This window comes from Haliotis rubra, unplaced genomic scaffold (assembly GCF_003918875.1).
Source record: "Haliotis rubra isolate DU_JTF1 unplaced genomic scaffold, ASM391887v1 Scf571, whole genome shotgun sequence".
Lineage (NCBI taxonomy): Eukaryota > Metazoa > Mollusca > Gastropoda > Lepetellida > Haliotidae > Haliotis > Haliotis rubra.
The window spans coordinates 686,503-708,732 of NW_025767270.1; the positions used below are offsets into that span (position 1 = coordinate 686,503).

Consider the following 22,230-nt stretch of genomic DNA (forward strand, 5'->3'; position numbering starts at 1 on the left):
CTGTAAGCAAAGAGCCTAATCCTCACAAACATGCTCAGTTATGCATGTGACGAAAACCTGAATGTTCAGCATTATTATTCGCTGAAATGTGTGCAGACTACTCAGCAAGTCAAAACGTCGTGACAATTGAGAGTTACATGAAGAGTACATCCATTACACCAGTTGCATTGAAAATAAGAAGCTTGAAGGAGGCAAGAACGCAGATGGAATGAAATTAATAGCTCAAACTCTATCCCCAATATATGCAGGGATGTGGGGCAGTATCAACATCAAATCAATGGCAACGAATACATGGGTGACTATAAAAGCGTCAAGATATGACTTTTAACATCGTTGTCAGGATGGCCGAGCGGTCTAAGGCGCCAGACTCAAGGTATTGCATCAGGCCTTCTCCCATAGTGGAGATACGGGTGTTCTGGTCCACGAATGTGGGCGTGGGTTCAAATCCCACTCCTGACACACTTTTTTCCTCCCTCCAATCAAGCCCTTTCTTAAGCTATTAATTTTACTTGCATTTGGCGTTCTTTCGGGTTAATAGCAGACATCCATTCATTGAGTGCATTCTGGAAGATACTTATCTGTCTTAATGCGTCAATAGTGGCATGAACATTTTGGTATTAAATTTGGTTATTAATAGCAAAAGGTTGTCCCATGAGCCGGATTTGAACCAGCGACCTAAGGATTGCCAATTACAGCTTTGCCACTACAGTCCTCCGCTCTACCAACTGAGCTATCACGGGTCCTGACACTTAACGTCGTTTTAAAAGACACATTTGTTTCAAATCAATACCACTTTAATCGCTTGACTGATCAAATACTTCCTCCTTGCTGACCGTGCGTCGTGGCCAGTAACATGCCGAATATAAGTGTAGACTCATTTCAACCGCAGAGCCACATATGTCTCCTCACACCAATCTCCAGTGAGACAAGTTGACATATACCGAAGTCATTATGGAATCTGTAAGCAAAGAGCCTAATCCTCACAAACATGCTCAGTTATGCATGTGACGAAAACCTGAATGTTCAGCATTATTATTCGCTGAAATGTGTGCAGACTACTCAGCAAGTCAAAACGTCGTGACAATTGAGAGTTACATGAAGAGTACATCCATTACACCAGTTGCATTGAAAATAAGAAGCTTGAAGGAGGCAAGAACGCAGATGGAATGAAATTAATAGCTCAAACTCTATCCCCAATATATGCAGGGATGTGGGGCAGTATCAACATCAAATCAATGGCAACGAATACATGGGTGACTATAAAAGCGTCAAGATATGACTTTAACATCGTTGTCAGGATGGCCGAGCGGTCTAAGGCGCCAGACTCAAGGTATTGCATCAGGCCTTCTCCCATAGTGGAGATACGGGTGTTCTGGTCCACGAATGTGGGCGTGGGTTCAAATCCCACTCCTGACACACTTTTTTCCTCCCTCCAATCAAGCCCTTTCTTAAGCTATTAATTTTACTTGCATTTGGCGTTCTTTCGGGTTAATAGCAGACATCCATTCATTGAGTGCATTCTGGAAGATACTTATCTGTCTTAATGCGTCAATAGTGGCATGAACATTTTGGTATTAAATTTGGTTATTAATAGCAAAAGGTTGTCCCGCGAGCCGGATTTGAACCAGCGACCTAAGGATTGCCAATTACAGCTTTGCTACTACAGTCCTCCGCTCTACCAACTGAGCTATCACGGGTCCTGACACTTAACGTCGTTTTAAAAGACACATTTGTTTCAAATCAATACCACTTTAATCGCTTGACTGATCAAATACTTCCTCCTTGCTGACCGTGCGTCGTGGCCAGTAACATGCCGAATATAAGTGTAGACTCATTTCAACCGCAGAGCCACATATGTCTCCTCACACCAATCTCCAGTGAGACAAGTTGACATATACCGAAGTCATTATGGAATCTGTAAGCAAAGAGCCTAATCCTCACAAACATGCTCAGTTATGCATGTGACGAAAACCTGAATGTTCAGCATTATTATTCGCTGAAATGTGTGCAGACTACTCAGCAAGTCAAAACGTCGTGACAATTGAGAGTTACATGAAGAGTACATCCATTACACCAGTTGCATTGAAAATAAGAAGCTTGAAGGAGGCAAGAACGCAGATGGAATGAAATTAATAGCTCAAACTCTATCCCCAATATATGCAGGGATGTGGGGAGTATCAACATCAAATCAATGGCAACGAATACATGGGTGACTATAAAAGCGTCAAGATATGACTTTTAACATCGTTGTCAGGATGGCTGAGCGGTCTAAGGCGCCAGACTCAAGGTATTGCATCAGGCCTTCTCCCATAGTGGAGATACGGGTGTTCTGGTCCACGAATGTGGGCGTGGGTTCAAATCCCACTCCTGACACACTTTTTTCCTCCCTCCAATCAAGCCCTTTTCTTAAGCTATTAATTTTACTTGCATTTGGCGTTCTTTCGGGTTAATAGCAGACATCCATTCATTGAGTGCATTCTGGAAGATACTTATCTGTCTTAATGCGTCAATAGTGGCATGAACATTTTGGTATTAAATTTGGTTATTAATAGCAAAAGGTTGTCCCGCGAGCCGGATTTGAACCAGCGACCTAAGGATTGCCAATTACAGCTTTGCCACTACAGTCCTCCGCTCTACCAACTGAGCTATCACGGGTCCTGACACTTAACGTCGTTTTAAAAGACACATTTGTTTCAAATCAATACCACTTTAATCGCTTGACTGATCAAATACTTCCTCCTTGCTGACCGTGCGTCATGGCCAGTAACATGCCGAATATAAGTGTAGACTCATTTCAACCGCAGAGCCACATATGTCTCCTCACACCAATCTCCAGTGAGACAAGTTGACATATACCGAAGTCATTATGGAATCTGTAAGCAAAGAGCCTAATCCTCACAAACATCCTCAGTTATGCATGTGACGAAAACCTGAATATTCAGCATTATCATTCGCTGAAATGTGTGCAGACTACTCAGCAAGTCAAAACGTCGTGACAATTGAGAGTTACATGAAGAGTGCATCCATTACACCAGTTGCATTGAAAATAAGAAGCTTGAAGGAGGCAAGAACGCAGATGGAATGAAATTAATAGCTCAAACTCTATCCCCAATATATGCAGGGATGTGGGGGAGTATCAACATCAAATCAATGGCAACGAATACATGGGTGACTATAAAAGCGTCAAGATATGACTTTTAACATCGTTGTCAGGATGGCCGAGCGGTCTAAGGCGCCAGACTCAAGGTATTGCATCAGGCCTTCTCCCATAGTGGAGATACGGGTGTTCTGGTCCACGAATGTGGGCGTGGGTTCAAATCCCATTCCTGACACACTTTTTTCCTCCTTCCAATCAAGCCCTTTTCTTAAGCTATTAATTTTACTTGCATTTGGCGTTCTTTCGGGTTAATAGCAGACATCCATTCATTGAGTGCATTCTGGAAGATACTTATCTGTCTTAATGCGTCAATAGTGGCATGAACATTTTGGTATTAAATTTGGTTATTAATAGCAAAGGTTGTCCCGCGAGCCGGATTTGAACCAGCGACCTAAGGATTGCCAATTACAGCTTTTGCCACTACAGTCCTCCGCTCTACCAACTGAGCTATCACGGGTCCTGACACTTAACGTCGTTTTAAAAGACACATTTGTTTCAAATCAATACCACTTTAATCGCTTGACTGATCAAATACTTCCTCCTTGCTGACCGTGCGTCATGGCCAGTAACATGCCGAATATAAGTGTAGACTCATTTCAACCGCAGAGCCACATATGTCTCCTCACACCAATCTCCAGTGAGACAAGTTGACATATACCGAAGTCATTATGGAATCTGTAAGCAAAGAGCCTAATCCTCACAAACATGCTCAGTTATGCATGTGACGAAAACCTGAATGTTCAGCATTATTATTCGCTGAAATGTGTGCAGACTACTCAGCAAGTCAAAACGTCGTGACAATTGAGAGTTACATGAAGAGTACATCCATTACACCAGTTGCATTGAAAATAAGAAGCTTGAAGGAGGCAAGAACGCAGATGGAATGAAATTAATAGCTCAAACTCTATCCCCAATATATGCAGGGATGTGGGGCAGTATCAACATCAAATCAATGGCAACGAATACATGGGTGACTATAAAAGCGTCAAGATATGACTTTTAACATCGTTGTCAGGATGGCCGAGCGGTCTAAGGCGCCAGACTCAAGGTATTGCATCAGGCCTTCTCCCATAGTGGAGATACGGGTGTTCTGGTCCACGAATGTGGGCGTGGGTTCAAATCCACTCCTGACACACTTTTTTCCTCCCTCCAATCAAGCCCTTTCTTAAGCTATTAATTTTACTTGCATTTGGCGTTCTTTCGGGTTAATAGCAGACATCCATTCATTGAGTGCATTCTGGAAGATACTTATCTGTCTTAATGCGTCAATAGTGGCATGAACATTTTGGTATTAAATTTGGTTATTAATAGCAAAAGGTTGTCCCATGAGCCGGATTTGAACCAGCGACCTAAGGATTGCCAATTACAGCTTTTGCCACTACAGTCCTCCGCTCTACCAACTGAGCTATCACGGGTCCTGACACTTAACGTCGTTTTAAAAGACACATTTGTTTCAAATCAATACCACTTTTAATCGCTTGACTGATCAAATACTTCCTCCTTGCTGACCGTGCGTCATGGCCAGTAACATGCCGAATATAAGTGTAGACTCATTTCAACCGCAGAGCCACATATGTCTCCCTCACACCAATCTCCAGTGAGACAAGTTGACATATACCGAAGTCATTATGGAATCTGTAAGCAAAGAGCCTAATCCTCACAAACATCCTCAGTTATGCATGTGACGAAAACCTGAATGTTCAGCATTATTATTCGCTGAAATGTGTGCAGACTACTCAGCAAGTCAAAACGTCGTGACAATTGAGAGTTACATGAAGAGTGCATCCATTACACCAGTTGCATTGAAAATAAGAAGCTTGAAGGAGGCAAGAACGCAGATGGAATGAAATTAATAGCTCAAACTCTATCCCCAATATATGCAGGGATGTGGGGGAGTATCAACATCAAATCAATGGCAACGAATACATGGGTGACTATAAAAGCGTCAAGATATGACTTTTAACATCGTTGTCAGGATGGCTGAGCGGTCTAAGGCGCCAGACTCCAAGGTATTGCATCAGGCCTTCTCCCATAGTGGAGATACGGGTGTTCTGGTCCATGAATGTGGGCGTGGGTTCAAATCCCACTCCTGACACACTTTTTTTTCCTCCCTCCAATCAAGCCCTTTTCTTAAGCTATTAATTTTACTTGCATTTGGCGTTCTTTCGGGTTAATAGCAGACATCCATTCATTGAGTGCATTCTGGAAGATACTTATCTGTCTTAATGCGTCAATAGTGGCATGAACATTTTGGCATTAAATTTGGTTATTAATAGCAAAAGGTTGTCCCAATGAGCCGGATTTGAACCAGCGACCTAAGGATTGCCAATTACAGCTTTGCTTAATTCACAGTCCTCCGCTCTACCAACTGAGCTATCACGGGTCCTGACACTTAACGTCGTTTTAAAAGACACATTTGTTTCAAATCAATACCACTTTAATCGCTTGACTGATCAAATACTTCCTCCTTGCTGACCGTGCGTCGTGGCCAGTAACATGCCGAAATATAAGTGTAGACTCATTTCAACCGCAGAGCCACATATGTCTCCCTCACACCAATCTCCAGTGAGACAAGTTGACATATACCGAAGTCATTATGGAATCTGTAAGCAAAGAGCCTAATCCTCACAAACATCCCTCAGTTATGCATGTGACGAAAACCTGAATATTCAGCATTATCATTCGCTGAAATGTGTGCAGACTACTCAGCAAGTCAAAACGTCGTGACAATTGAGAGTTACATGAAGAGTGCATCCATTACACCAGTTGCATTGAAAATAAGAAGCTTGAAGGAGGCAAGAACGCAGATGGAATGAAATTAATAGCTCAAACTCTATCCCTAATATATGCAGGGATGTGGGAGTATCAACATCAAATCAATGGCAACGAATACATGGGTGACTATAAAAGCGCCAAGATATGACTTTAACATCGTTGTCAGGATGGCTGAGCGGTCTAAGGCGCCAGACTCAAGGTATTGCATCAGGCCTTCTCCCATAGTGGGAGATACGGGTGTTCTGGTCCACGAATGTGGGCGTGGGTTCAAATCCCACCCTGACACACTTTTTTCCTCCCTCCAATCAAGCCCTTTCTTTAAGCTATTAATCTTTACTTGCATTTGGCGTTCTTCGGGTTAATAGCAGACATCCATTCATTGAGTGCATTCTGGAAGATACTTATCTGTCTTAATGCGTCAATAGTGGCATGAACATTTTTGGTATTAAATTGGCTATTAATAGCAAAAGGTTGTCCCATGAGCCGGATTTGAACCAGCGACCTAAGGATTGCCAATTACAGCTTTACACCACTACAGTCCTCCGCTCTACCAACTGAGCTATCACGGGTCCTGACACTTTAACGTCGTTTTAAAAGACACATTTGTTTCAAATCAATACCACTTTAATCGCTTGACTGATCAAATACTTCCTCCTTGCTGACCGTGCGTCGCTAGGCCAGTAACATGCCGAATATAAGTGTAGACTCATTTCAACCGGGTGCAGAGCCACATATGTCCCCTCACACCAATCTCCAGTGAGACAAGTTGACATATACCGAAGCCATTATGGAATCTGTAAGCAAAGAGCCTAATCCCTCACAAACATCCTCAGTTATGCATGTGACGAAAACCTGAATATTCAGCATTATCATTCGCTGAAATGTGTGCAGACTACTCAGCAAGTCAAAACGTCGTGACAATTGAGAGTTACATGAAGAGTGCATCCCATTACACCAGTTGCATTGAAAATAAGAAGCTTGAAGGAGGCAAGAACGCAGATGGAATGAAATTAATAGCTCAAACTCTATCCCCAATATATGCAGGGATGTGGGGAGTATCAACATCAAATCAATGGCAACGAATACATGGGTGACTATAAAAGCGTCAAGATATGACTTCTTTAACATCGTTGTCAGGGATGGCCTGAGCGGTCTACAAGGCGCCAGACTCAAGGTATTGCATCAGGCCTTCTCCCATAGTGGAGATACGGGTGTTCTGGTCCACGAATGTGGGCGTGGGCCTTCAAATCCCACCCTGACACACTTTTTTTCCTCCCTCCAATCAAGCCCTTTCTTAAGCCATTAATTTTACTTGCATTTGGCGTTCTTTCGGGTTAATAGCAGGCATCCATTCATTGAGTGCATTCTGGAAGATAATTTATCTGTCTTAATGCGTCAATAGTGGCATGAACATTTTGGTATTAAATTTGGTTATTAATAGCAAAAGGTTGTCCCGCGAGCCGGATTTGAACCAGCGACCTAAGGATTGCCAATTACAGCTTTTGCCACTACAGTCCTCCGCTCTACCAACTGAGCTATCACGGGTCCCTGACACTTGCATCGTCGTTTTAAAAGACACATTTGTTTCAAATCAATACCACTTTAATCGCTTGACTGATCAAATACTTCCTCCTTGCTGACCGTGCGTCATGGCCAGTAACATGCCGAATATAAGTGTAGATCATTTCAACCGCAGAGCCACATATGTCTCCTCACACCAACCCCAGTGAGACACAAGCTGACATATACCGAAGTCATTATGGAATCTGTAAGCAAAGAGCCTAACTCACAAAAACATCCTCAGTTATGCATGTGACGAAACCCGAAATCATTCAGTATTATCATTCGCTGAATGTGTGCAGGACTACCCAGCAAGTCAAAACGTCGTGACAATTGAGAGTCATAGGCGAAGAGTGCATCCATTACACCAGTTGCATCTGAAAATAAGAAGCTTTGAAGGAGGCAAGAACGCAGATGGGAATGAAATTTCAATAGCTCAAACCCCATCCCCAACATGCAGGGATGTGGGGAGTATCAACATCTAAACTGAATGGCAACGAATACATACGGTGACTATAAAAGCGTCAAGATATGACTTTTAACATCGTTGTCAGGATGGCTGAGCGGTCTAAGGCGCCAGACTCAAGGTATTGTATCAGGTATTCTCCCATAGTGTGGAGATACGGGTGTTCGGGTCCACGAATGTGGCGCGGGTTCAAATCCCACTCCTGACATACTTTTTTTTCCTCCCTCCACCGTAAGCCCTTTCTTAAGCTATTAATTTTACTTGCATTTTATGTTCTTTTTCAAGGTTAATAGTATAGCATCCATTCATTGAGTGTATCTCTGTGTACATACTCATTCGTCTTAATGCGTCATTAGTGGTACGAACATTTTGGTATTAAATTTGGTTATTGGTATTGTAAAAGGTTGGGTCCCAAGGAGCCGGACTGGAACCAGTTAACTATGGATTTCAAGCAATTACAGCTTTGCTTAATTACAGTCCCTCCGCTCTTTTTTCATTAAAATATTTATTCACATGATTGGATTATTACAATCGCAGACAGTGCTCACACTACCACCTCAAAAATAAAATATTTATCACAGAGTTTGTGTGGTAGTGGTTAACATATCAATTGTAAAGAGAGAAAGCATATTCATAAGTATTTTACAATTTGCAATCCACATGTGTACATGAATACATATGCAATGTATTTCATTCAGCTCTAATACATGCACTTCTTCAGATGTAATGAACTACGTATTGTTCTAACCTAAAGGTGGATTGAGAATAATCTCATTTCCATCTAACGATATGAATGCATTGCTCATGACATATTTTTGAGTGAAAATGTGTGATTGATTTGTTTTCGAATATTTATACAACAACAGGCTAAAATGGCGTTTTATCAATGATTTGAAAAATGCCCTCATGTGAAATGAGATTGTGTTTTGGCTCAATATAACTCTCCTTTTAAATACAGCAAGACGATAAATTGACAATACAATGTCCATGAATGATTTACATGACAACTTCTTTTCTGGTAAGAATCAAACAATAACCAGAGGGATAACTGTCGAAACTAAATCCTGTATCCTGGCACATCTGTCAACATTTCAGTCACCAGTTCTTGCAAGGAAGATAACTCTTTACAGAAGATGAATAGATGTAAAATGTCTTCTGTTTCACTTTGACACACTGGACAAACATCAGTGTTTGACAGTCCAATTTTTAGGAGTTTATCATATGTGAAGACAATATTATGAGCAATTTTTGAAATCTAACTGTACGGAATCTGTTGATTTATCTTTTCCCCATACATTCAGCCAAATATCTTTCCAATTGATATCTAAAGCAATTTGATTCCACCCAAGAGATAGCTACTGGTTTCTTGAAATGTTTTTCCTGAGAACTTCATAACAAAAATTTTGTTGTAAATAAATCAACAGACAGATCCTGTTCATCAACAGTGCATATTATGTTCCCTGAGGGGGCTTTGTGGCAACCTCTGATAAAATTATCTTTTCCACTCTGATGGAAGCGCTAATAAAATAACCCCATAACATTGTTGTATGGTACTAATATCCATCTCAGGTAAGGTGTCATGGACTATTTTCACAATAATGTCCAGACATGAATTTTGGAATGACTTCAAAACAAATATGTTTGATACATATAATTCCACTTGAAATAAACGATTGAAACATAAGAGAGTTTTCCATTAAATGTAATTAATGGATTTTTAAATAGTGGCTGATTCATGATGTCTTCTACATTTTTTAAGTAATGGTCTTTTCCTTCGTTCAATTCATTCCATGCAGCTAATAGTTCAGCATAAAATGGGCTTATATTCTGTAAATAGGTTTTATCATATTCAAGAGATAAGGCATAAATTCCTAAGTTCATTGTCAAAAGATGTGACATAAAATATACAATGGTTTGTTTCCAAATACAATTGAGCTGGCAATTGACAAAGACTCTCAGCAATTTCAGCCTCAATGCATATTTTTCGTAAACGTAAATTTGGTATATTAAGACCTCCATCTAAACAAACACCAATGCATGTATTGTATGCTATTTTGGCAGTTTTATTGTGCCACAAAAATTCCTAAACAATTGAGTGAATTTATTCTCAACCCAATACGGAACAGGTAGTACAGTGAACATATACCACAAACGAGAGCTCATCAAGATATTAATAACAATGGCTCTGCCTTGTAAAGTAAGTTGTCTGCGTAGCCATGAATTTAACAGTGCTTGTATTTTGTCTAATTTTCTTTCCCCAATTTAATGTTTCACATTGCTTTGTCCATGCCAAAATAAATGCCCAGTATTTCTATACAATCCCTCTTAACTTTAACCGGAATTTTGATTGAAAAATCACTAAACCTATTTTTACCCAATAACAAAATTTCAGATTTTCAATGTTGATTTTTGCACCTGTTGCCTCACAATATAGGTTAACTGTACTAAATGTTTCAAGGACAGAGTTAACATCTGAGACAGTAATTGTAGTGTCATCAGCATGTTGGTATATTAAAGAGTTAATATCATTGCTGATGCTAATTCCATGAATATCAGGATTATTTCTGATGATTAAATTCAGTGGCTCTGATATCAAAACGTATAGCATAGAACTCATTGGATCCCCTTGCCGAGAACTCCACGGGTTAGTGTGAAATACGGTGTCAAATGGCCATTGCACTTCACAGAACTCTTTATATCAGTATATAAGATCTTAATCCATGAAATGAATAAATCTCCAAAGATAAATTTCCTAAGAATTTGAAATAAATATTGGTGTGAAACCCTGTCAAAAGCTTTTTCTTGATCTATTTTTTATGAGATATGAGTCATCATTACGATTATTGATAACATCAATAACATCTCGAACAGAGTGAAGGTTGTTGGCTATGTCTCTTCCTGGTACACAACAAGATTGTTCAGGGGAGACAATAAAGCCATGACATTTCTCAATCTCAACGATAACACTCTTGATATGAGGTTTAGAATCTACATTAATCAATGAAATAGGTCTGTAACACTTAATGTCTCTCTTGTCTCCTTTCTTTTATAAAACAAACTGATAATACTGTTTTCATGGAACGAGAAAGATTATGTTCTTTGTGTATACCATCCACAACTTCTAAAAAAGGGACATAAAATATCCCAAAACTTTAAATAAAACTCAACAGTTAGCCCGTCCGGGCCAGGTGATTTATTCTTTTCATTCCTTTGAGTGCCACTGTAAGCTCACTCTGAGAAATAGGTAGGTCACATGAATTTTTTTCTTCCTCAGAAAGTTTTTTTTTTCAATGTTATCAATGAGGGCCCTGTTGTTTTACTAAATTACATTGCTCCGCATTAAATAAGGACGAGTAAAATTGCTGAGCAGTATCCAAAAATATCCTCTGTGCTCCTGGCTATCGTACCATCTTCCTTGAAGAGTAATGTTATTGAATTAGCCTGTTGTTTAGTTTTTCAAGATTCAGAAAGTAACTGGTGTTTCTATCTGAATCCAGCGTGCTACTATTGCTTTTGACCTGAGAATGGCACCCTTGCATTTATTATTGTCATATATCTCAAGTTCATTTTTCAATGATTGTAAATCAGTAGATGTATAGCCAGGAATGGAGGATATTTTATGATATTCAATTCTAAGCTTATTTTGAATTTTGTAATAATCAGCTTTTGCTTGGTTGCCTTTTTAGATGCATAAAATCTGGAAAATGTTTTGAACTTGTATTTTTAAGTTATCCCACCATATCAATGGCTCTGTTTTAAGTAAAGGGCACTGTTTTGCCTCCTCTATTAATGCAATAATTCTTAGGTAGAATGTGAAATCTTCCAGAAGCTGATTATTAAAAATCCATACCCCAGGACCTCTTTCTACTGAAGAAAAGTCCAACCTCAGTGCAACTATGCTGTGATCACTCACAGAGGAGTATCTAATGTACTGTTTATAGCGCTTGTAATAAGATCTCTTGAAACAATTATGAGATCAATTCTAGATTGTTTAAGAACTCCTAACACATACTGCATTCTAGTAAACTCTTTTTGTCATAGTTTTTATACCTCCATATATCAACAAAGTTGTTATTGGTGAGAAAATTGTTTAAAACGTTGCTACTTTGAATGTTAAACGATGTATTATTTATGCCCTTATCAAGAGTAAAGGATTTATTATCTCATTAAAAGCCCCAGCACAAATTAAATGTTCTTTTCAATCCATTTTCTTAAATTGTTGAAGAAATGTATTCTCTCCTTAATCTCATTTTGGGGCATACACATTTAATAAACTCACTGTTCTATCTTCAATAGATAAAGAAGCCTTTATTATTCTTCCATCTTCATCTTTTTAAGCATCGTAACTTTTTTTTGCTCAAAACCAGCTGAGACTAATATCGCTACACCTCTTCTGTCATTTTCTGCATTAGAATATAAAATAGTTCCTGGCCATAAATGTTTATATTTTCTATATATTCATCTGACCAAAAGGTTTCCTGCAAAAATGCAATATCAACGTGCGAATTCTGAATTAGTGCAAATACATTTTGCATTTTAGCTATATCACGGAGTCCATTTACATTCCATGACCATATTGTGACCATTACAATAAAGAGCAATAGATGGATAATAAAACAACATTATGAGGTTTCCATAACACTTTTCGACACACCTGATAGTTCTCTTCTGTCGTTGACCTTTTCTGCTTTCTTTTTTTCTTTTGTTGGTCTTTTTTGCTTTCTCTCACTTTATTTTTTCAAGTCATTGCTATGTATTACTGTGTCTGTTAACTTTGGCTGTAGTTTGTGCCTTCTTGCACGTTTACGTGAAGAAATTGTCCACTTAGCAGGTGTCACAAGTGTTTGTCGAATGTCTTTATCATCTTCTGTTATGTCAAGTCTATCTTGAGACAAAGCGTTCTGGTCTGTGCTGTCATTGTCCTTCTCCTTGTCACAACTAGGAGTGATCTCAGAAGACGGAACTGCACGTGGATGTGCTTCCTCAGCCTTTCTTTCCTTTTCTTCTCCTTTTCTGTCTTCCTCTTCATTGTCTTTTTTCTTCTTCTGGTTCATCTGTATGGTTCTCATTTGACTCATGGTCCAGAGGAACCTCATCCCACGATTTTGTTGGGGCTAGCTCTCTCTCCAGCTCAGAATCAGAAACACTGCTCTGATCATTATCTTCAACATCAGAGAAACAGTTGCAAATATCAATTGAACGAAAAACATATATCGCAATTGCGTTCCTGTTTTCTTTCTGCATTGCAATTTCTGGCTATATGCCCTTGTCCATTGCATTTAAAGCATTTGGTATTTGGGCAATCTTTGACCATGTGGCCCCCAGAATTGCACTTGAAACATAAACGCTCTTGATTGTTATGTATAACTCTAAAGTACCTATATCCATCTAGGGTGTTAAATCCGATAGAATATGGTAATGAGGTGCACTGAGGGGAAATACAACCCGCACATATCGTGTTCCGTCAAAAATGTTTGTGCCTTTCAGAGTCCTGTGTTGTATATCACTTTTCATTGTTATTCCTCTTTTTGATGAGAAGCCTTTCAATTTCTACATCATCAATGTAAGGCGGGAGATGTAAAAATGACACCACCACGCTGTCACTGTGAAGAAGTCTAAATGAGATGTGTTGATCTCCTATGACCAAGACATCGGTTTCTGCAAGAATCCTTGCTTCGGTAGTATCTGGGACTGTTACGTCATAGCAATCGGTGCCTTTCAAAACACATGCCCACACATCAGATACATATTCCACCAATGCATTGGATAGCATAGTTGCACTTATAACTTTAATATCTCCAACATGAACTTCAATTGTGCAGTCTTTCTGATACTTTCTTTTTGATTTGATGTCCGCCATTTTGTATCAAGTCGGCAAGATATCAACAAGAAAGACAAAGTCTTGAGCACGCACCAAAGTGCTTGCTAATACGGCAGGTTCACCTACAATTACATTGTGAATGTTCTCCTACCTTCTAAGCACCGAATTGAAATCCAGACGCAAGTATAAACGATGATATCCGAGAAAATCTATCACTCTCTCGTCAACACGTCCACACACCTCCGAATCAAGGTAGGTAACACCCATTGGATTTCGAGTCCAACGCCTTAACCACTCGGCCATCACAGCACTCACGTCAGGGGCTTCAAACACACTCAGGCAACTACTCACGAGGGTTTCACCATCTCAGAGTAACACATCAGCACAATTCAAAATGCAATATAACCAATTCTGTCCACATCACACTCACCCATACACAGCACACAATGTTTCGGAAATAAAACGGCAAACATTTAACCTGAGTTTCTAACTTTTAACTTGGATTTCTTTCATTCTCTTTCTCCCACTCTACAGTTTTGCTGTCTATTTTCTACTCGAGCAATTATTTGTCTTATTTTGTGCCAGCGAGCAGTATTCACCAGTGACCTTTGAAACGGGATTCAAAAAGAAAGACGTTAATCTCCCAAAGTGCAAAAAAGATACGCTGTGAACAGGATTCGAACCTGCGCGGGAATAACCCATTGGATTTCAAGTCCAACGCCTTAACCACTCGGCCATCACAGCTCTGCCATTCACCCTCATCAGTAAGGGAACTATTTTGTAGATTGTCGGATTTGGTTAAATAGCAAAAAAAAACTAAGACGCTGTGAACAGGATTCGAACCTGCGCGGGAATATCCCATTGGATTTCGAGTCCAACGCCTTAACCACTCGGCCATCACAGCACTCACGTCAGGGGCTTCAAACACACTCAGGCAACTACTCACGAGGGTTTCACCATCTCAGAGTAACACATCAGCACAATTCAAAATGCAATATAACCAATTCTGTCCGCATCACACTCATCCATACACAGCACACAATGTTTCGGAAATAAAACGGCAAACATTTAACCTGAGTTTCTAACTTTTAACTTGGATTTCTTTCATTCTCTTTCTCCCACTCTACAGTTTTGCTGTCTATTTTCTACTCGAGCAATTGTCTTATTTTGTGCCAGCGAGCAGTATTCACCAGTGACCTTTGAAACGGGATTCAAAAAGAAAGACGTTAATCTCCCAAAGTGCAAAAAGATACGCTGTGAACAGGATTCGAACCTGCGCGGGAATAACCCATTGGATTTCAAGTCCAACGCCTTAACCACTCGGCCATCACAGCTCTGCCATTCACCCTCATCAGTAAGGGAACTATTTTGTAGATTGTCGGATTTGGTTAAATAGCAAAAAAAACTAAGACGCTGTGAACAGGATTCGAACCTGCGCGGGAATATCCCATTGGATTTCGAGTCCAACGCCTTAACCACTCGGCCATCACAGCACTCACGTCAGGGGCTTCAAACACACTCAGGCAACTACTCACGAGGGTTTCACCATCTCAGAGTAACACATCAGCACAATTCAAAATGCAATATAACCAATTCTGTCTACATCACACTCACCCATACACAGCACACAATGTTTCGGAAATAAAACGGCAAACATTTAACCTGAGTTTCTAACTTTTAACTTGGATTTCTTTCATTCTCTTTCTCCCACTCTACAGTTTTGCTGTCTATTTTCTACTCGAGCAATTTGTCTTATTTTTGTGCCAGCGAGCAGTATTCACCAGTGACCTTTGAAGCGGGATTCAAAAGAAAGACGTTAATCTCCCAAAGTGCAAAAGATACGCTGTGAACAGGATTCGAACCTGCGCGGGAATAACCCATTGGATTTCAAGTCCAACGCCTTAACCACTCGGCCATCACAGCTCTGCCATTCACTCCATCAGTAAAGGGAACTATTTTGTAGATTGTCGGATTTGGGCAAAAACCCAACTAAGACGCTGTGAACAGGATTCGAACCTGCGCGGGAATATCCCATTTGATTTCGAGTCCAACGCCTTAACCACTCGGCCATGACAGCTCTGCCATGTACCCTCACTTAAAGGGAACTATCTTGTAGAAAGTCGGATTTGGTTAAAATAGCAAAAAAACTAAGACGCTGTGAACAGGATTCGAACCTGCGCGGGAATATCCCATTGGATTTCGAGGTCCAACGCCTTAACCACTCGGCCATCACAGCACTCACGTCAGGGGCTTCAAACACACTCAGGCAACTACTCACGAGGGTTTCACCATCTCAGAGTAACACATCGGCACAATTCAAAATGCAATATAACCAATTCTGTCTACATCACACTCACCCATACACAGCACACAATGTTTCGGAAATAAAACGGCAAACATTTAACCTGAGTTTCTAACTTTTAACTTGGATTTCTTTCATTCTCTTTCTCCCACTCTACAGTTTTGCTGTCTATTTTCTACTCGAGCAATTGTCTTATTTTGTGCCAGCGAGCAGTATTCACCAGTGACCTTTTGAGCGGGATTCAAAAAAGAGACGTTAATCTCCCAAAGTGCAAAAGATACGCTGTGAACAGGATTCGAACCTGCGCGGGAATAACCCATTGGATTTCAAGTCCAACGCCTTAACCACTCGGCCATCACAGCTCTGCCATTCACCCTCACTACTAAGGGAACTATCTTGTAGAAAGTCGGATTTGGTTAAATAGCAACAAAAAAACTAAGACGCTGTGAACAGGATTCGAACCTGCGCGGGAATATCCCATTGGATTTCGAGTCCAACGCCTTAACCACTCGGCCATCACAGCTCTGCCATTCACCCTCACTAGTAAGGGAACTATTTTGTAGATTGTCGGATTTGGTTAAATAGCAAAAACCCAACTAAGACGCTGTGAACAGGATTCGAACCTGCGCGGGAATATCCCATTGGATTTCGAGTCCAACGCCTTAACCACTCGGCCATCACAGCACTCACGTCAGGGGCTTCAAACACACTCAGGCAACTACTCACGGGGTTTCACCATCTCAGGTAACACATCAGCACAATTCAAAATGCAATATAACCAATTCTGTCCACATCACACTCATCACCCATACACAGCACACAATGTTTCCGGAAATAAAACGGCAAACATTTAACCTGAGTTTCTAACTTTTAACTTGGATTTCTTTCATTCTCTTTCTCCCACTCTACAGTTTTGCTGTCTATTTTCTACTCGAGCAATTTGTCTTATTTTGTGCCAGCGAGCAGTATTCACCAGTGACCTTTGAAGCAGGATTCAAAGAAAGACGTTAATCTCCCAAAGTGCAAAAAGATACGCTGTGAACAGGATTCGAACCTGCGCGGGAATAACCCATTGGATTTCAAGTCCAACGCCTTAAAAACTCGGCCATCACAGCTCAGCCATTCACCCTCAACAGTAAGGGAACTATTTTGTAGATTGTCGGATTTGGTTAAATAGCAAAAAAAACTAAGACGCTGTGAACAGGATTCGAACCTGCGCGGGAATATTCCATTGGATTTCGAGTCCAACGCCTTAACCACTCGGCCATCACAGCACTCACATCAGGGGCTTCAAACACACTCAGGCAACTACTCACGAGGGTTTCACCATCTCAGAGTAACACATCAGCACAATTCAAAATGCAATATAACCAATTCTGTCCACATCACACTCATCCATACACAGCACACAATGTTTCGGAAATAAAACGGCAAACATTTAACCTGAGTTTCTAACTTTTAACTTGGATTTCTTTCATTCTCTTTCTCCCACTCTACAGTTTTGCTGTCTATTTTCTACTCGAGCAATATGTCTTATTTTGTGCCAGCGAGCAGTATTCACCAGTGACCTTTGAAACAGGATTCAAAAGAAAGACGTTAATCTCCCAAAGTGCAAAAGATACGCTGTGAACAGGATTCGAACCTGCGCGGGAATAACCCATTGGATTTCAAGTCCAACGCCTTAACCACTCGGCCATCACAGCTCTGCCATTCACCCTCATCAGTAAAGGGAACTATTTTGTAGATTGTCGGATTTGGTTAAATAGCAAAAAAACCAACTAAGACGCTGTGAACAGGATTCGAACCTGCGCGGGAATATCCCATTGGATTTCGAGTCCAACGCCTTAACCACTCAGCCATCACAGCACTCACGTCAGGGCTTCAAACACACTCAGGCAAGCTACTCACGAGGGTTTCACCATCTCAGAGTAACACATCAGCACAATTCAAAATGCAATATAACCAATTCTGTCCACATCACACTCACCCATACACAGCACACAATGTTTCGGAAATAAAACGGCAAACATTTAACCTGAGTTTCTAACTTTTAACTTGGATTTCTTTCATTTCTCTTTCTCCCACTCTACAGTTTTGCTGTCTATTTTCTACTCGAGCAATTATTTGTCTTATTTTGTGCCAGCGAGCAGTATTCACCAGTGACCTTTGAAGCAGGATTCAAAAAGAAAGACGTTAATCTCCCAAAGTGCAAAAGATACGCTGTGAACAGGATTCGAACCTGCGCGGGAATAACCCATTGGATTTCAAGTCCAACGCCTTAACCACTCGGCCATCACAGCTCTGCCATTCACCCTCATCAGTAAAGGGAACTATTTTGTAGATTGTCGGATTTGGTTAAATAGCAAAAAAAAAATACTAAGACGCTGTGAACAGGATTCGAACCTGCGCGGGAATATCCCATTGGATTTCGAGTCCAACGCCTTAACCACTCGGCCATCACAGCACTCACGTCAGTGGCTTCAAACACACTCAGGCAACTACTCACGAGGGTTTCACCATCTCAGAGTAACACATCAGCACAATTCAAAATGCAATATAACCAATTCTGTCTACATCACACTCACCCATACACAGCACACAATGTTTCGGAAATAAAACGGCAAACATTTAACCTGAGTTTCTAACTTTTAACTTGGATTTCTTTCATTCTCTTTCTCCCACTCTACAGTTTTGCTGTCTATTTTCTACTCGAGCAATTGTCTTATTTTGTGCCAGCGAGCAGTATTCACCAGTGACCTTTGAAACGGGATTCAAAAAGAAAGACGTTAATCTCCCAAAGTGCAAAAAGATACGCTGTGAACAGGATTCGAACCTGCGCGGGAATAACCCATTGGATTTCAAGTCCAACGCCTTAACCACTCGGCCATCACAGCTCTGCCATTCACCCTCATCAGTAAGGGAACTATTTTGTAGATTGTCGGATTTGGTTAAATAGCAAAAAAAAAACTAAGACGCTGTGAACAGGATTCGAACCTGCGCGGGAATATCCCATTGGATTTCGAGTCCAACGCCTTAACCACTCGGCCATCACAGCACTCACATCAGGGGCTTCAAACACACTCAGGCAACTACTCACGAGGGTTTCACCATCTCAGAGTAACACATCAGCACAATTCAAAATGCAATATAACCAATTCTGTCCACATCACACTCACCCATACACAGCACACAATGTTTCGGAAATAAAACGGCAAACATTTAACCTGAGTTTCTAACTTTTAACTTGGATTTCTTTCATTCTCTTTCTCCCACTCTACAGTTTTGCTGTCTATTTTCTACTCGAGCAATTGTCTTATTTTGTGCCAGCGAGCAGTATTCACCAGTGACCTTTGAAAGCAGGATTCAAAAGAAGACGTTAATCTCCCAAAGTGCAAAAGATACGCTGTGAACAGGATTCGAACCTGCGCGGAATAACCCATTGGATTTCAAGTCCAACGCCTTAACCACTCGGCCATCACAGCTCTGCCATTCACCTCATCAGTAAAGGGAACTATTTTGTAGATTGTCGGATTTGGTTAAATAGCAAAAACCCAACTAAGACGCTGTGAACAGGATTCGAACCTGCGCGGGAATATCCCATTGGATTTCGAGTCCAACGCCTTAACCACTCGGCCATCACAGCACTCACGTGAGGGGCTTCAAACACACTCAGGCAACTACTCACGAGGGTTTCACCATCTCAGAGTAACACATCAGCACAATTCAAAATGCAATATAACCAATTCTGTCTACATCACACTCACCCATACACAGCACACAATGTTTCGGAAATAAAACGGCAAACATTTAACCTGAGTTTCTAACTTTTAACTTGGATTTCTTTCATTCTCTTTCTCCCACTCTACAGTTTTGCTGTCTATTTTCTACTCGAGCAATTGTCTTATTTTGTGCCAGCGAGCAGTATTCACCAGTGACCTTTGAAACGGGATTCAAAAAGAAAGACGTTAATCTCCCAAAGTGCAAAAAGATACGCTGTGAACAGGATTCGAACCTGCGCGGGAATATCCCATTGGATTTCGAGTCCAACGCCTTAACCACTCGGCCATCACAGCACTCACGTCAGGGGCTTCAAACACACTCAGGCAACTACTCACGAGGGTTTCACCATCTCAGAGTAACACATCAGCACAATTCAAAATGCAATATAACCAATTCTGTCCACATCACACTCACCCATACACAGCACACAATGTTTCGGAAATAAAACGGCAAACATTTAACCTGAGTTTCTAACTTTTAACTTGGATTTCTTTCATTCTCTTTCTCCCACTCTACAGTTTTGCTGTCTATTTTCTACTCGAGCAATTGTCTTATTTTGTTCCAGCGAGCAGTATTCACCAGTGACCTTTGAAGGCAGGATTCAAAAAGAAAGACGTTAATCTCCCAAAGTGCAAAAGATACGCTGTGAACAGGATTCGAACCTGCGCGGGAATAACCCATTGGATTTCAAGTCCAACGCCTTAACCACTCGGCCATCACAGCTCTGCCATTCACCCTCATCAGTAAAGGGAACTATTTTGTAGATTGTCGGATTTGGTTAAATAGCAAAAACCAACTAAGACGCTGTGAACAGGATTCGAACCTGCGCGGGAATATTCCATTGGATTTCGAGTCCAACGCCTTAACCACTCGGCCATCACAGCACTCACGTCAGGGGCTTCAAACACACTCAGGCAACTACTCACGAGGGTTTCACCATCTCAGAGTAACACATCAGCACAATTCAAAATGCAATATAACCAATTCTGTCCACATCACACTCATCCATACACAGCACACAATGTTTCGGAAATGAAACGGCAAACATTTAACCTGAGTTTCTAACTTTTAACTTGGATTTCTTTCATTCTCTTTCTCCCACTCTACAGTTTTGCTGTTTATTTTCTACTCGAGCAATTGTCTTATTTTGTGCCAGCGAGCAGTATTCACCAGTGACCTTTGAAACGGGATTCAAAAAGAAAGACGTTAATCTCCCAAAGTGCAAAAAGATACGCTGTGAACAGGATTCGAACCTGCGCGGGAATAACCCATTGGATTTCAAGTCCAACGCCTTAACCACTCGGCCATCACAGCTCTGCCATGCACCCTCACTAGTAGGGGAACTATTTTGTAGATTGTCGGATTTGGTTAAATAGCAAACAAAAAAACCAACTAAGACGCTGTGAACATGATTCGAACCTGCGCGGGAATATCCCATTGGATTTCGAGTCCAACGCCTTAACCACTCGGCCATCCACAGCACTCACGTCAGGGGCTTCAAACACACTCAGGCAACTACTCACGAGGGTTTCACCATCTCAGAGTAACACATCAGCACAATTCAAAATGCAATATAACCAATTCTGTCCACATCACACTCACCCATACACAGCACACAATGTTTCGGAAATAAAACGGCAAACATTTAACCTGAGTTTCTAACTTTTAACTTGGATTTCTTTCATTCTCTTTCTCCCCTCTACAGTTTTGCTGTCTCTTTTCTACTCGAGCAATTGTCTTATTTTGTGCCAGCGAGCAGTATTCACCAGTGACCTTTGAGCAGGATTCAAAAGAAAGACGTTAATCTCCCAAAGTGCAAAAGATACGCTGTGAACAGGATTCGAACCTGCGCGGGAATAACCCATTGGATTTCAAGTCCAACGCCTTAACCACTCGGCCATCACAGCTCTGCCATTCACCCTCATCAGTAAGGGAACTATTTTGTAGATTGTCGGATTTGGTTAAATAGCAAAAACCAACTAAGACGCTGTGAACAGGATTCGAACCTGCGCGGGAATATCCCATTGGATTTCGAGTCCAACGCCTTAACCACTCGGCCATCACAGCACTCACGTCAGGGGCTTCAAACACACTCAGGCAACTACTCACGAGGGTTTCACCATCTCAGAGTAACACATCAGCACAATTCAAAATGCAATATAACCAATTCTGTCTACATCACACTCCACCCATACACAGCACACAATGTTTCGGAAATAAAACGGCAAACATTTAACCTGAGTTTCTAACTTTTAACTTGGATTTCTTTCATTCTCTTTCTCCCACTCTACAGTTTTGCTGTCTCTTTTCTACTCGAGCAATTGTCTTATTTTGTGCCAGCGAGCAGTATTCACCAGTGACCTTTGAAG

General features: G+C 40.9%; 39 non-coding genes across 39 annotated transcripts; 4 read left to right on the forward strand and 35 right to left on the reverse strand.

Moving 5' to 3' along the window:
- Nucleotides 1-335: 335 nt before the first annotated feature.
- Trnal-caa lies at nt 336-459 on the forward strand. Its single transcript has 2 exons — nt 336-373; nt 414-459. It is a non-coding gene; the product is annotated as a tRNA-Leu (tRNA).
- A 188-nt stretch (nt 460-647) lies between these two features.
- Nucleotides 648-740, reverse strand: Trnay-gua. Its single transcript has 2 exons — nt 704-740; nt 648-683 (listed from the first exon to the last, which is right to left on the reverse strand). It is a non-coding gene; the product is annotated as a tRNA-Tyr (tRNA).
- A 552-nt stretch (nt 741-1,292) lies between these two features.
- Nucleotides 1,293-1,416, forward strand: Trnal-caa. Its single transcript has 2 exons — nt 1,293-1,330; nt 1,371-1,416. It is a non-coding gene; the product is annotated as a tRNA-Leu (tRNA).
- Nucleotides 1,417-1,604: 188 nt separating this feature from the next.
- On the reverse strand, nt 1,605-1,697 carry Trnay-gua. The gene is made up of 2 exons: nt 1,661-1,697; nt 1,605-1,640 (listed from the first exon to the last, which is right to left on the reverse strand). It is a non-coding gene; the product is annotated as a tRNA-Tyr (tRNA).
- Nucleotides 1,698-2,249: 552 nt separating this feature from the next.
- Trnal-caa lies at nt 2,250-2,373 on the forward strand. Its single transcript has 2 exons — nt 2,250-2,287; nt 2,328-2,373. It is a non-coding gene; the product is annotated as a tRNA-Leu (tRNA).
- A 189-nt stretch (nt 2,374-2,562) lies between these two features.
- On the reverse strand, nt 2,563-2,655 carry Trnay-gua. Its single transcript has 2 exons — nt 2,619-2,655; nt 2,563-2,598 (listed from the first exon to the last, which is right to left on the reverse strand). It is a non-coding gene; the product is annotated as a tRNA-Tyr (tRNA).
- Nucleotides 2,656-3,208: 553 nt separating this feature from the next.
- Nucleotides 3,209-3,332, forward strand: Trnal-caa. Its single transcript has 2 exons — nt 3,209-3,246; nt 3,287-3,332. It is a non-coding gene; the product is annotated as a tRNA-Leu (tRNA).
- Nucleotides 3,333-3,520: 188 nt separating this feature from the next.
- Nucleotides 3,521-3,614, reverse strand: Trnay-gua. The gene is made up of 2 exons: nt 3,578-3,614; nt 3,521-3,556 (listed from the first exon to the last, which is right to left on the reverse strand). It is a non-coding gene; the product is annotated as a tRNA-Tyr (tRNA).
- An 864-nt stretch (nt 3,615-4,478) lies between these two features.
- Trnay-gua lies at nt 4,479-4,572 on the reverse strand. Its single transcript has 2 exons — nt 4,536-4,572; nt 4,479-4,514 (listed from the first exon to the last, which is right to left on the reverse strand). It is a non-coding gene; the product is annotated as a tRNA-Tyr (tRNA).
- Nucleotides 4,573-5,443: 871 nt separating this feature from the next.
- Nucleotides 5,444-5,540, reverse strand: Trnah-gug. The gene is made up of 2 exons: nt 5,504-5,540; nt 5,444-5,480 (listed from the first exon to the last, which is right to left on the reverse strand). It is a non-coding gene; the product is annotated as a tRNA-His (tRNA).
- Nucleotides 5,541-6,406: 866 nt separating this feature from the next.
- Trnay-gua lies at nt 6,407-6,501 on the reverse strand. Its single transcript has 2 exons — nt 6,465-6,501; nt 6,407-6,442 (listed from the first exon to the last, which is right to left on the reverse strand). It is a non-coding gene; the product is annotated as a tRNA-Tyr (tRNA).
- Nucleotides 6,502-7,383: 882 nt separating this feature from the next.
- Trnay-gua lies at nt 7,384-7,477 on the reverse strand. Its single transcript has 2 exons — nt 7,441-7,477; nt 7,384-7,419 (listed from the first exon to the last, which is right to left on the reverse strand). It is a non-coding gene; the product is annotated as a tRNA-Tyr (tRNA).
- Nucleotides 7,478-14,441: 6,964 nt separating this feature from the next.
- Trnas-uga lies at nt 14,442-14,523 on the reverse strand. The gene has a single exon. It is a non-coding gene; the product is annotated as a tRNA-Ser (tRNA).
- A 78-nt stretch (nt 14,524-14,601) lies between these two features.
- Nucleotides 14,602-14,683, reverse strand: Trnas-cga. The gene has a single exon. It is a non-coding gene; the product is annotated as a tRNA-Ser (tRNA).
- A 348-nt stretch (nt 14,684-15,031) lies between these two features.
- Nucleotides 15,032-15,113, reverse strand: Trnas-uga. Its single transcript has one exon. It is a non-coding gene; the product is annotated as a tRNA-Ser (tRNA).
- Nucleotides 15,114-15,190: 77 nt separating this feature from the next.
- Trnas-cga lies at nt 15,191-15,272 on the reverse strand. The gene has a single exon. It is a non-coding gene; the product is annotated as a tRNA-Ser (tRNA).
- A 348-nt stretch (nt 15,273-15,620) lies between these two features.
- Trnas-uga lies at nt 15,621-15,702 on the reverse strand. Its single transcript has one exon. It is a non-coding gene; the product is annotated as a tRNA-Ser (tRNA).
- Nucleotides 15,703-15,774: 72 nt separating this feature from the next.
- Nucleotides 15,775-15,856, reverse strand: Trnas-cga. The gene has a single exon. It is a non-coding gene; the product is annotated as a tRNA-Ser (tRNA).
- A 76-nt stretch (nt 15,857-15,932) lies between these two features.
- On the reverse strand, nt 15,933-16,015 carry Trnar-ucg. The gene has a single exon. It is a non-coding gene; the product is annotated as a tRNA-Arg (tRNA).
- A 346-nt stretch (nt 16,016-16,361) lies between these two features.
- On the reverse strand, nt 16,362-16,443 carry Trnas-uga. Its single transcript has one exon. It is a non-coding gene; the product is annotated as a tRNA-Ser (tRNA).
- Nucleotides 16,444-16,522: 79 nt separating this feature from the next.
- On the reverse strand, nt 16,523-16,604 carry Trnas-cga. Its single transcript has one exon. It is a non-coding gene; the product is annotated as a tRNA-Ser (tRNA).
- Nucleotides 16,605-16,683: 79 nt separating this feature from the next.
- On the reverse strand, nt 16,684-16,765 carry Trnas-cga. The gene has a single exon. It is a non-coding gene; the product is annotated as a tRNA-Ser (tRNA).
- A 349-nt stretch (nt 16,766-17,114) lies between these two features.
- Nucleotides 17,115-17,196, reverse strand: Trnas-uga. The gene has a single exon. It is a non-coding gene; the product is annotated as a tRNA-Ser (tRNA).
- Nucleotides 17,197-17,273: 77 nt separating this feature from the next.
- On the reverse strand, nt 17,274-17,355 carry Trnas-cga. The gene has a single exon. It is a non-coding gene; the product is annotated as a tRNA-Ser (tRNA).
- A 347-nt stretch (nt 17,356-17,702) lies between these two features.
- On the reverse strand, nt 17,703-17,784 carry Trnas-uga. Its single transcript has one exon. It is a non-coding gene; the product is annotated as a tRNA-Ser (tRNA).
- An 81-nt stretch (nt 17,785-17,865) lies between these two features.
- Nucleotides 17,866-17,947, reverse strand: Trnas-cga. Its single transcript has one exon. It is a non-coding gene; the product is annotated as a tRNA-Ser (tRNA).
- Nucleotides 17,948-18,299: 352 nt separating this feature from the next.
- Nucleotides 18,300-18,381, reverse strand: Trnas-uga. Its single transcript has one exon. It is a non-coding gene; the product is annotated as a tRNA-Ser (tRNA).
- An 82-nt stretch (nt 18,382-18,463) lies between these two features.
- Nucleotides 18,464-18,545, reverse strand: Trnas-cga. The gene has a single exon. It is a non-coding gene; the product is annotated as a tRNA-Ser (tRNA).
- A 348-nt stretch (nt 18,546-18,893) lies between these two features.
- On the reverse strand, nt 18,894-18,975 carry Trnas-uga. Its single transcript has one exon. It is a non-coding gene; the product is annotated as a tRNA-Ser (tRNA).
- Nucleotides 18,976-19,054: 79 nt separating this feature from the next.
- Nucleotides 19,055-19,136, reverse strand: Trnas-cga. Its single transcript has one exon. It is a non-coding gene; the product is annotated as a tRNA-Ser (tRNA).
- A 346-nt stretch (nt 19,137-19,482) lies between these two features.
- Trnas-uga lies at nt 19,483-19,563 on the reverse strand. Its single transcript has one exon. It is a non-coding gene; the product is annotated as a tRNA-Ser (tRNA).
- Nucleotides 19,564-19,642: 79 nt separating this feature from the next.
- Trnas-cga lies at nt 19,643-19,724 on the reverse strand. Its single transcript has one exon. It is a non-coding gene; the product is annotated as a tRNA-Ser (tRNA).
- Nucleotides 19,725-20,072: 348 nt separating this feature from the next.
- Nucleotides 20,073-20,154, reverse strand: Trnas-cga. Its single transcript has one exon. It is a non-coding gene; the product is annotated as a tRNA-Ser (tRNA).
- A 348-nt stretch (nt 20,155-20,502) lies between these two features.
- On the reverse strand, nt 20,503-20,584 carry Trnas-uga. The gene has a single exon. It is a non-coding gene; the product is annotated as a tRNA-Ser (tRNA).
- A 79-nt stretch (nt 20,585-20,663) lies between these two features.
- Trnas-cga lies at nt 20,664-20,745 on the reverse strand. The gene has a single exon. It is a non-coding gene; the product is annotated as a tRNA-Ser (tRNA).
- Nucleotides 20,746-21,093: 348 nt separating this feature from the next.
- On the reverse strand, nt 21,094-21,175 carry Trnas-uga. The gene has a single exon. It is a non-coding gene; the product is annotated as a tRNA-Ser (tRNA).
- An 84-nt stretch (nt 21,176-21,259) lies between these two features.
- Nucleotides 21,260-21,342, reverse strand: Trnas-cga. The gene has a single exon. It is a non-coding gene; the product is annotated as a tRNA-Ser (tRNA).
- Nucleotides 21,343-21,686: 344 nt separating this feature from the next.
- On the reverse strand, nt 21,687-21,768 carry Trnas-uga. Its single transcript has one exon. It is a non-coding gene; the product is annotated as a tRNA-Ser (tRNA).
- Nucleotides 21,769-21,846: 78 nt separating this feature from the next.
- On the reverse strand, nt 21,847-21,928 carry Trnas-cga. The gene has a single exon. It is a non-coding gene; the product is annotated as a tRNA-Ser (tRNA).
- Nucleotides 21,929-22,230: the final 302 nt, after the last annotated feature.